The sequence below is a fragment of the Thunnus albacares genome, chromosome 10 (assembly GCF_914725855.1).
Source record: "Thunnus albacares chromosome 10, fThuAlb1.1, whole genome shotgun sequence".
Taxonomy (NCBI): Eukaryota; Metazoa; Chordata; class Actinopteri; order Scombriformes; family Scombridae; genus Thunnus; species Thunnus albacares.
This window is the reverse complement of record NC_058115.1, coordinates 3,830,130-3,839,242: the sequence shown is the minus strand read 5'-3', so window position 1 is coordinate 3,839,242 and position 9,113 is coordinate 3,830,130. Positions and strand designations below refer to the sequence as shown.

The following is a 9,113-nucleotide window of genomic DNA, read 5'->3' as shown; positions in this document are numbered from 1 at the left end:
AAGTAAATCTGAATTCACTTGTCAGACACTAGCCAGAAACAAGAGCATCTTACTAGGAAGGCTAAGAAGGGTAAATTATGTCTCTCCAATACAATTATTTTTAAGTCACAATTCTATACCTGTCACATCTTGAATGGCCTTTTTGTGTTCTTTAGAGTTTCCTGTGTTTCACTTCTGTTGTCAGTCCTTCTGGTCATATGGTTTTGCTTATGATTTGGGTGGTGGGTTTAGAGGACTGCATTATTAGTTAGTTTATGTAATTCTGGGATGGTTTGATTTATGCTGGGTTGTGATTTAGAGTATTGTATTTTCTGGGTTTTGGTTTTCTGTTGCTCTGTGTTTCCCCTGTGTGTTCATGTACTCCTCCACACTTGCCCTGCATTTGGGCTCATTAGCCCTGCCCTGCACTGTTTTCCCTACACCTGCCCTGTGTTAGCCTCATCAGCCCTGCCCTGCTCCCTGTGTTTCCCCAGCCAATCGGCTCCCTGTCTGTTCCCTCCCCTCTCCTGAGTTCTCCACTCATCTCCCCACCTGCACCTCATCTCCGCATTAGTTCAGTTACTTTTTAAGCCCTGATTTTCTGTTTAGTCTTTGTTGGATCATTTGTTTTGGTCTACTAGTTCTGTTCAGTTCTGTTTGCCTTCTTCTGTTATTGACCATTTCAAGATTAAAGGAGATTTTCCTCAACTCTGCATTCCAGCCTCTGCATTTGGGTCCATTCCCGCTACCCCAACTTGACAATACCCCCTTAACATCCACCCTTTTTTTGGAATTTTCGCCTATTTGGCATACCCAAATTGAAATGCTTATGATGGAAGAACTGTAAGTCCAAAATGCATGTATGAGGCTTCATTTGAAAGGTAACATCTTCTAGTTTCTGAAGGAACAGTTTTAGCCAAGCATGGGCTTAAATACAACCTCAACTGCATCAGTTCAAACATGGCTCAAAAAAGTTTTTTGGTCCTTGTCTTTAATAAGTCATTTTTGTATAACAATTATTAGGACATGTTTTATGCCAGAACTATGCAAATCACCACGTAACTTCCACATTTGTCAACCACACCTGTATAAAATTACAGACCTATAGGCTTGAGTTCTGACTTTTCATACTGTGAACATCACATTATTAACTAACATTTAGAAAATCAATTTTTGACATTTGTGAATCGATGCAGAATCTTCCACATCCGCAGTGGGATGCATCTTAGAATCGATTTTTTTTTTCCTCCACCCCTAATGCCACCACTGTTTTGCTGCATGGGGAGCATGAGGAGAGCCTGATGTGCTGGGTGTCCTGCCTCTACCACGAACACCTCTGGCAGCACGGGACCCTTACAGACTAAAGGAATATAAATAATTGAGGGATGGACACATTCAGACTTTATGACCACTCCAAAGGTAGGGCACTGTGCAAAATACCCCAGAATCCAGAGATGGTTTTGTTCGGATATTTCGAACTATAACCCATGTATGATGAAATCTGTGTTAGATACTCTCCGACCACGGCATTGTAAGATCATATCTGGAGCATAACTTATCTCGCGAAAGCGTTATACGTGTGGGATCCATGGCAGGAAACATTGAGATATGAGATTCCCACTGGCTCCTGAGTGTGACAGTCAGTGAAGAACATCTGGTTTTTACAACATCAAAGTCCACAAATGAGATAGAGGATGAATGGGAAGTTACCTCTCTCTCTCTCTCTCTCTCAACAACTCCCCATCACCACATCTTTTTTTCCTCGGATCTACTCTGATTTCATAAATGGTCTCTATGGATTCTGACAGAAATCTATCGTAATGACGGAGAACTTTAATCCCTACCTTCTGTCGGATAATTATAGATATGATTCAAATCTGATCAAAGTGACTGTGGATATTCACCATTTATGACTTATTTCTGGATCATATTGGGATTGGGACCACTTTGATGCTATCAGAATATGGAGTTAAGATATTTTTCTGATAGGACTGGTGCTGTATTTTGAATGCCACACACATTTCTGGTGTGAGCATATCACATGATACTACCAAAATGTCTCACCCCATATATGTTAATATCTGGAAAGCATTATACGTGTGGTATCCATGGCAGGAAACTTTGAGATATGACTAATAGCTGTGTTTTGGATATTCCAGGATATGATTCAAATCTGATCAAAATTACTATACTCCCTGGTTTTAACTGACGTTTGGATTATATCTACGGGCTGGAAGCACTTTGATACTGTTAAAATGTGGAGTTAATATACTGTTTGAATGGCTTGCAGTCCTATTATGAGCCACACATAGCATTTCTTTTGTAAATATACTTCATATTAGGTCAGCCTTATGTTCATAACCAGAAAGTATTATACAGACAAAACTACAAACTTTATGACTAATAGATATATGTAGGATTCTCAAAAATATAATTACAACCTGATGAAAATTACTGAGGTTGCTCACCGTGTATGACTCATATCCTAATCAATAGCTATTTGAAGCACACAAAAAACTAATTTCTTGTAAATTACTCACATATCTTGATTCATATATGTAAATGTCTATTGAGAAGAGGATGCTTTCATATATGACTAATAACCTTGTAGTGAATATTCCATGATATGATTAAATGCTTTCATTCCCTGCTATCAGTCTGGATTGAGACCACTTCTAGAATCTAAAGCCTATTTACTCCTGAACTGTATGACAGTAAGAGTAAGATTTACATTTTGTGTCAGTTACAAGGAGACTTGACAGATTATGATCATGTGTCTGATATAAAATGTTCAATTATTAAAATCCTTTAAATTACACCTATTCATTCTCCCTCATTGAAAAATACATAATCTATGAATATGCAATTTTTTTTCAATTTCAAAAGTTTAAAAAATACTTAGAATAATGGCAGAACAGTAGAAGAACAATAATAAGTAAAAAACTGAGAATAAAAGCAGAACAATAACAATAATAACAAGCTGTAAAACTTCAGCTGCAACCATCCTGTCTTCCTCTGGAGCACAGTATTCGTCCTTATTCCTGCAAGGATGCAGAAGCTATTCTTTTAGAATACCGTCCTAGTGTAACATGGTGACGGATGGAGCGGAGATTCAGTCCTTCCCATCCAGCACCTTCTGGCAGGACATTACAATCCTTATCAGCCATGGTGCCCACCATTTTGGTGAACATTCGTATAGAGCTTTGTCCTCATCACTCCCCTTCCCTCACTGGCATCTGCTCCCTTCATGTCGTCACATCCAAGAAGCTTTTCCCCCACCTATTCAAAGACAGAAAGAAAAAAAAGAGTTGTGAGCTGGTAGCAGTGGTCAAATGATGTTTTCATACTGGCTTTGCAATGTTAACTCCCCAGCATTAGCCAAAAGACAATATGGGGGACATGATCCACAGTTCTTGTCCCATGCACAACTTAGTTCAGCCATACCTAATGTGATGGAGTTGCAAGTGCAAAAAGTGAATTTATAGGAAAAATATTAAACTTTGAAAAAATAGCTAATTTAATTTTCAAACTGTACTGAATGTGCTGATGCACCACATAATCTTTTTTGGCTGAACTGAGTGACCCAAACACTCAGGCTTGTAAGGAGTTTTGGCCTCTGAATGACCTCCTTATTGCCCTCAGAGTCTATCCTTGACTGGTTCTTGATATTCTCATATGCCCTGTTGCAGGCTTCTGGAAATAGATAATAAAACAAATGGAACAAATTATCAGTAATAGTAGAGTGTTTTCATCAAATCAGTGAGAATTGAACTCCTAAGGCTTGGTATCAACGAAATAACAGTGAGAACAGTCCTGTCAGCCTGGGCAGAAAGAGAGAGAGTGAGAGAGGGGAACAGAGTGAGAGAGCAAGAGAGGGAGAAAAAAGAGCGAGAGGGTGATCAGAGAGAAGACAGCACAGAGAGAGAGGGAGGAAGCAAAAGGAGAGAGATTCCCTCAACAACTTAAAATTGGCTCTGTTCACACAATATAAATTTATTAGTGATCTTGCCAGTACAAGATCTGCATTTCTTTCTCTCTCTGTGGACAGCAGATTGTAGGGTTATAATAATAATAATAATAATAATTATAACTTTATTTATATAGCAAACAGAACACTTGCTAATTAGCTGAAAGCCATAAAAACTAAGCACATTATAAAAACACAAATAAAGTAAAATGATGCTATAAAATATAATAAGATCATTGACAAGCAACTTTAAACAAGTGGGTTTTTAACATTGATTTAAAAGTTGAGACAGAGTTGGCAGCCCTGATCTCCTCAGGCAGGTCATTCCAAAGTTTAGGAGCCCTGACTGCAAAGGCTCTGTCCCCTTTGTGTATCAATCTGGACCTTGGAACAAGAAGCGATGCCTCCGATGATCTCAGGGAGCGGGAAGGGACATAAGGCAATAAGAGATCTGATAGATAGCTTTGGGTGAGGCCTCTCAGGGCTTTGTAAGTAATCAATAAAACCTTTAAAATCTATTCCAAAAAGCAACAGATAGCCAGTGAAGGGAAGCCAGGATTGGTGAAATGATCGAGTTAAAATTCTGGCAGCAGAGTTTTGGATGAGCTGGAAGCAAGAGAGAGATTTTTTTGCTGATGCCAGAGAGCAGGGAATTACAGTAGTCCAATTGAGTGGTTATAAAAGCATGAATGACAGTTTCCAGATCTTTGGCAGAAAGAAATGGTCTAATCCTCAAATTCTTTCTGATAAAAGAAGGACTGAACCATTGAATTAACATGTTTATCTAGGGTGAGGTTTTGATCAAAAATGACACAGAGGTTTCTGCAATGCTGAGTTATTGAATGGGATAATGAACCAAGACTGTTACAAAGTTGGTTGTTTGCACTATATGATTAATATCTCTGTCTTATCAACGTTTAACTGCAGAAAGTTTTGAGACAACCACACATGGATGTCATTCAGACAATTAAGCAGGTTGGCATTCTTCTGATAGTTGTTTTCAGGGTCACAATTTAGATAGATCTGAGTATTGTCTGCATAAAAATGAAAACTGATATTATGTCTGTATATGAGGTATCCTAGAGGGAGCATATAAATGGATTGGACCTAGCACTGAGCCTTGGGGCACCCCTCAGTGAAAACCTGTTGTAGCTGACCTGGAATCAGCGATACCAATGCAGAAGTGTCTGTCCTTCAGGTAGGACCTGAACCATTTCAGAGGAGTGCCACTGGTAACAACCCAGTTTTGAAGACAGTCCAAGAGAATATCATGGTCAGTGGTATTGAAAGCTGCACTTAGGTCCAGGAGAATAAGAATGGGTTTATGGCCAGCAACAGCTAACAGCAATAAGTCATTCACGACTTTGAGAAGAGTGGTTTCAGCACCATGTTTTTTTCTAAAACCAGATTGGTATTTCTCAAAACTACTATTTTACAGAAGAAGAAAAAGAATAAAAGAATAAAAGCAAGCAGTTGATCTGTTATAATCTTTTCTAAAACCTTAGCTAAAAATGAGAACTTAGAAATAGGCCTCAAACTGTTAAGATCAGAAGGAGGACAAAATGTTTTCCCCAAGGCCCCCCACCCCCGCTCATAACGCTTACTTCTCATGAGCTGCATACCATTGCCCTGATGGCAGTTTTCCTTACCTCCTCATTATGCAGTGTCCAGAACCTGGAAGCATAAGCATTTGTAATATTGGTAATAAATCAGATCACTCCATTAATATAACTGAAAATCATTGAATCAAATATATTAATTTTTATACCACAAAGGTTTTATCAAAAATATTGCTTATGTGCTGACAGGAAATCACAGTGACATACTGTGGGATAAAATAGACTATCAAATAGAAAGTTGAAAATTTAACTAAAAGAAACACAGTGTGTGCCATAACAAATGTATGTGATAATCTATTATAGATTATGTGGATTTTCCACTGAAGCTGTTCCCCCAGGCTTCTGTGAATTTGACAGACCAGAGTCTGCAAAGGGCATTCATTCAGTGAAACATTTAACATTTAATAATAAAAGAGAATTTAGTTTGGAACTCCCAAACTAAAATATTATTATTATTATTATTATTAATAGTAAGTATAAATGATATCAAAATTTGCAACGTGAACTACACATTCTTAATTCCTTGTCACATCTATTCCACAATTTAACCCCTTTGACAGATATACACCTATTGTTTTATATTTGTCCTTACCCTTGTTTCCAGTAATAATGGCAGTGGTTGTAACAAGAGCAAGATGATACAGAAAAACAACACACATAAAACAATGAGGTTAAAAATCAACAACAAAAATGGATGGTGTAAATAGGTAGTGAAATGTGCATTAGTAAAACATGGCTGTACAATTACTGAAAGAGAGGAAGTAAACCAAAACAGTCAAAAATAGCGCCAACTACTGTCCCAAAAACATTTTAAAAATTGAGTGTGATTTGAGATTCAGCTGGTGAAAAAAGTGGAACATTTACAAAGAGGCTAATAGGATACCAAACCAGATAACAAGAGAGTTAATTTTGGACATTATCTTCACCATGTGGTCACAAAAGCCACTCCAAATCAGTGATAATGATAATGAATTAATTAGGAATAATCCAGAACTAAACTGACATTTAGGCAATGTGTTTAGTTATTCACTTCCTTATTTTTAAGATGACTGATGTGTGTTTTACTTCAGATTTCTGTATAAGAACCAGGTAGACTTATTACAGTGAGGATGTTACACTTGCCTTGTGAGGGACAAGCTTTCAGTGTCTTATGGCAACAAAACTTCAGACACAAATATGATTATCAGTTGATCATACAGACTCATACTGGCCAAACTTACCGACAGCTCAAAGGGAATCTTTGTGATGCCTGTGCTGCTGCTTCCACCACATGCATCAACCTTCTCAATTACCTCTTCAACCTTTTTGTTGATTGATTTAATTGATGATTGATTGATTCAATTGATCCACTTTCTGAGTAAGAAGATGGATTTCCCTAAAAGGGGGAGCAGTACACAAGTTACTTGTCCGAGTTACATTTTACAAAATAATTAAATAAAAATATATTTACAATCAGAAAACTACAGTTACTACAGGTACATATGTAGACAGATAAATCATGTGTGTCATGGGCATAAAAATGGTATTAATAGGAACTTTATAACCTTGGAATGTAGCCATTATGTCTCAAACAACTTTATTAATTCATTTTCAGTCCATTATGTTTACTGCCACAGTAAAGAAATACATTTTTTATTCAAGTACAACCTCTTTTCTCCAACGTCATTTATCAGACTTGTTAAAGCTGCTACCAGCTATGTGTGATAGGCAAAAACTGAGACTACAGTAATTCAGTTTTCTGGTATTTCAGTTGGCTAAGCAGCTGACAGAAAGAATAGGCTTTTAAGGAGGAGCCAGAGAATTCAGTTGAACCAAACTGTCAAATCCAAGCAGATTTAAATTAGCTTTAGCTAGATTATAGCAAAGGGCAGTTTCTATATTTCTATTGTTGGAAAAATAACCTGTATCAACATTATATGCCAATATAAACCTATGTGATTATTTTGTACTGCACAAAAAAGTGGAGTTACTCTTTTACATTTTTATAGATGTTAAATAGGAAAAAATAGCATATGGGATTGGTATATTATTTTACTCAATGATATGTATGGTATAATGTATCAGAAATGCAACTGAACTGCCTATCACTTCTGCTAAACTACAGCATGCACTTTATTTAAATAAAACCAAACCAAAATGCTCAATCCTAACCAATCATGAAGTCCAACGACAGCAAACATAAGGAGAATTTAGGTTTATGTTGTCTTGAATAGCAAGACCAGTTTTGCACCAAGACAATAAAATCATCATCCTCATTCACTACATGATGTTAACATTATCATGAGAGAGGACGAACACAACACCTTGCTTTGCTTGGTCTGACACACGCACACACATACCATCCCACTATCTTTCCCTCTCTCAGAGTCCATTCCTCCAATCTCCTGTCTTTATCCATTTAGTAAAGCAACCTAAGCCTTAGAAGCTCTAGACACATTTCTGCTAATTTTATGTTTGTTTTAACAGAGCTAATAACAGCTAAGTTTGCCAAAATTAACATTGAGCATCTGTGAGGTTACACACAAGCTGGAGACTGCTAATGTTAGCATAAAATGACCTGCTCTTGCTAACGTTAGCTTAAAGTTTGTAAACCTTGGCCTAACCCAGTTGCTATTTATTTCAACATCACAAACTTTTAAGTTATAGCTACAAACTCCTTAGAAGCAGCAGCAGGCAAGCAAAAACTCTAACATATGAATTTTATGTCTTCTAACAATAACTTACAAGTTAATAAGTTATTGTAACATAGATCCTTACACAACAATGTTCCGTATGGATGACCTTTTACCGCTGATCGCTGAATAAATACTTCCAGGTCCTGCATAAAATATCTATCTGTGTCATCTTCATATCTCCCTCTTTCATCCCCAACCAAGACAGAGACCCCCTTGCCATTTGTTCCCGTATGATTTCTGTAAGTTTGCGAGGTGCGCTCACTATGTTTAAAAACAGGAACTGGGCAAGCTCCAGTCCAGACAGCGGCATGGGTGGGGAAATAACTAGAGCAGCGAAAACATACAATATGATTTATTTTACGCCTCTCACAGTACTACAGTCTGTATGAAATTATTATTATGTTATTAACAAATTGTTAAGTATATTAACTTTTGTTAAATAAATGCTTTGAAATGGGCAGTTTTTAATGTCACTTCTGGGCGATGACTGCTTGGCTCCACTCTCTGACTGACAATGAGACAAGCAGCAGTGAAGCAGCAAGTCTGTCAACACAGATGCTGTTTGCATGTCATCCTGCACACAGTGATGATGTTAACATCACAGCACAGCAGTGTTATTTATCAAGGGTCAATTAATGTTAACTTAAGTTAACTGAATATTTTAACATTTTAAATTTTCATTCTTTAACAGATGAAACATTAATTAATCTCTAAGGAGATGCTAGAGAAAGCAGTTGAAGAAGTTAAGGCAGGAGCAAGTTTGAGGGCAACATCCAAAAAAAATAATATTCCTCACAACACACTGCGGAACTACAAAAAAAAAAAAAAAAAACGCACACAATCCTCATCCCTTTTCGGCCCTTACACCTGTGG

General features: G+C 37.2%; 1 long non-coding RNA gene across 1 annotated transcript; it reads right to left on the bottom strand.

Moving 5' to 3' along the window:
- Positions 1-2,892: 2,892 nt before the first annotated feature.
- LOC122989953 lies at positions 2,893-7,105 on the bottom strand. The gene is made up of 3 exons (XR_006405220.1): positions 6,786-7,105; positions 5,551-5,620; positions 2,893-3,258 (listed from the first exon to the last, which is right to left on the bottom strand). It is a non-coding gene; the product is annotated as an uncharacterized LOC122989953 (long non-coding RNA).
- Between the last annotated feature and the right edge of the window lie 2,008 nt (positions 7,106-9,113).